Source organism: Halyomorpha halys, unplaced genomic scaffold (genome assembly GCF_000696795.3).
Source record: "Halyomorpha halys isolate HHAL.00 unplaced genomic scaffold, Hhal_1.1 Scaffold107.1, whole genome shotgun sequence".
Lineage (NCBI taxonomy): Eukaryota > Metazoa > Arthropoda > Insecta > Hemiptera > Pentatomidae > Halyomorpha > Halyomorpha halys.
Genome location: NW_027112128.1, coordinates 991,024 through 994,509, shown reverse-complemented (window position 1 = coordinate 994,509; position 3,486 = coordinate 991,024).

Below are 3,486 nucleotides of genomic sequence, written 5' to 3'. Positions count from 1 at the left end.
AAAAATTTAAGAATATTATTCTCTCAACACAAATACCTACACCATTACAATATTTTGATATTAGTAGAATATCGACCTGCCAATAAATATGTATGAATAAAATTGATACATATTTATTTAAGCTTTCGTTGTATTAATAATATTTAATATATGCTTTGTCAAAATTGCTTTGATGCATAGAAATATAATACACTTGCTTGAGAAAACCTATAGCTTAAGGCAAGACATAGCACCATTTTTGAATATGCTACTACTAAGGTATGGTGTCAATGTACTATATGTAATCGTAAAAGAAAATTAAATGCAAACTGAAAAGAAAAAAATCTATTGAATAAATTACAGAGTTTTAGGGAGTTGCCTAACATAACATTTTTTGGTTAGATTGATTAATAAATTTGGAATTTGGATCAGGGAGGGTTTTTATAACAAAAGACAAAGAGTGTCTGTTGCACTAACAATGCCATTAGCAAACAGACCTTAGACAAAGGAAAGCCTAGTGTCCAGGTCAGAAGCAGTATTAACATCTACTGTTTTATTTACAATAATATTCACAAATAAATAATAATACCAATTTTTTACTACACTATTGAATATTGCAGTTAGTAATGAATTGATATGCCAGAAGTCAGGTGGAGTTTTCATATATAAAATTTGAAGAATTTACTCAGGTGTTGATGATTGTATAGAATGTTTGGCGGTCTCTCCTTTCATGATTTCCTCTTCTCTTATTTCTCCATCCAGGGAACAACTCCTTGGGTATCTACTCACACGTGATGTGATATATCAAAGAAAGGACTCTGATGAAAAAAATTGAATTGAAGTGACAATCTTCTCTTTTTCTCTAGTTGTTGACTGCCATTATCATGGTAGAAAGCTATTCAAGGGGCTGTTTGATTGCACTAGCAGTTGCTTTATTTTATGGTTAGGTACATTCATTTTTGAATGAAACACATTGTGAAACTTTAACCCAGTCTGGAGCTTTTTAAATTTTTCATGAAAGTTTTTAACACAAAGCATGAAATACTAAGATGGTAAATAAAAGTTGCCGAGATAAAAGTATAAAAGCTACCTGTGATGGAAGGTTCTTACAGCTTCATTAAGTTTACTACACAGATATTATCACAGTGAAATTCATGTAATTACATGAAAGTAAACAAAGAATCAAGTTTTGAACAAAAAATACAAATATTAAATACAAATAAACACAATATATCCTTATAAAACTAAAATAATTAATAAGCTTAATTTTAAGTTGAAAAATAGTTTTATGAAAACATTCAATTTTCAGCATTTTACAGCCATTTACTATCAATTAGAAATATTTTAATAAGTAATTTATTTATTCTGCTTATGAAGTTACCTTAAAAAATATTATAATCTTCCATCTTTAAAAGTGATATAAAAAAAAAAATAAACTGAGCAATGAAAATCATTTTATTTTATTTGTCTCTAACATTAATTTTACCACAAACTGAATAATGGCACTGGTTTTTATATGATACCATTTAAAGTGTATCGATCTTGAAATAGAATATTATTATTATAAGGCTCTATGCTCCTACAAGAACCTGAGCCTCGTCCACCACTGTCAACCAGGTCCACAATTTCTTGCTCTCTCTTTCCATCTTTCATTTTAGGTACTCCTTCACATCGTCCAGCCATCTGATCCAGGGATATTCTCTTTTCTCTTTATCATCCTGTTTCCCATGGACCATCTTTTTGGGTATCCTTTGATCGAGTATCCTCTCAACATGCCTTAAACATCTAATTTGTGCTCTTTTCACTAAAGCCCTGATGTTGGGTTCTCAAAACGGTTCCATCAGCTCATCATTTTTTCTTCTTCTCTAAATTCTGTTCTCTGTCTTCCTTGTCAAGGGCCATGTTTCACATCCATAGATCACTACTGGCCTTACAATGGTTTTGTAGATGATCCCTTTCATTCTTTTATAGAGAGCTCTAAATTTCAATACTTTTTGCAGTGAGGAATAGCATATATTTCCTGATGCTATCCTGGCCTCTATTTCACTTTTTACTTTGTTGTCATCTGTAACCAAGCTTCCCAGGAACTTAAAATTGTGGTCTCTGAAAGTCACTTTGACTTGAAGAAATAGAATATTAATCTCCATTAATAATAAATTCGGAAAATTGAGATAATTATGTTTATTGGCATGAAAAGAAATGAAAAAATGAACTTGAAATTAAAAAAAAATTAACTAATTAATCATAAATTGGAGGGCAAGAGTAAAAGAGGAAGAAGACTTGAGACTATACCTGCTGTATGTTGTAGCACCAACAAAGTAAGTAACCAAAACAACAAGTATATAAAATAGTTATTCACACATCATATCAATGAACAGTATTGAAACATGGTATATATGTAAATATATTCAAATAATTGTGACTAAAACATAATGTGGTTTTATTATTCCTATTTTATTCTTTAATAAAAAAACTTTTAAACCACTGCAGTCTGTAATTGATATGTGCTTTAACCAGTTTTACATCTCTGATATTAACTTGAAATATAAAAAAAAAAATTTTATGAACTTATTTTAAAGTTAATTGGTAGCTAGGCGAGTAATACTCCTAATTACAGAAGTTCTGCCCCAGCCATATTAAAGTATCAAGTTCCTGAGATCAGAAAACTTATTTTCTGAACAACTTCAGGTTATTATTTATAGTATAGTAACAAATTATTTACTAGTTAAAATCACTATTTTATTTAATGTTTAAAATGTAGCAAACATTAAAAAAAAAATTGTTTTAATTATTGGTTCGTAAAATTATGATTTAATTCTTCAAAGTATATTTCTTAAGACACATACCTTTCTAATAGAAAGGATATCGATATAGGGATGGGATATCGATATCGATATTATCGAAATATCGATATTTTGTCTCAGATATCCGATATTTTGATATCGATATCCAGTAACCGATAATATCGGAATATCGGTTTCTAAAAAAAAAAAAAAAGGTCGCACCTTAAAAGTAGAGATATATAAAAGAAATGTCTAAAAATGTATAAGGTCATATATTTATATTCCGATTAAAAAGATTAAAAATAAAGGTTAAAAAAGGTTATAGTTTATTAGTAGACCATTTATTATAAACTATTAATGATGAATGGTCACAAGTAATTTATTTCATTACCTGTCTAATATCCCTACTTATTACTTATGTATTTGAGTAAGTATAAAATACATATTAAACAAACAATCGATATTTCCATAAAATTATATCGAAGTATTGCTGCAAATATTCAATATCAATATTGCAATAATGATAAATATCGAAATAAATATGTAATTATCAAAATAAAATATTGATACTCCATTTTTAATTTTTGTATACAATTTCCTAGTTTTTTTTGAACAAAATATCGATATTTCGATAAAGTAATATAGAAATATTGCTGCAAATATTCTACATCGATATTACAAATATAGAAAATATCGAAATAAATGTGTAATTATCAAAATAAAA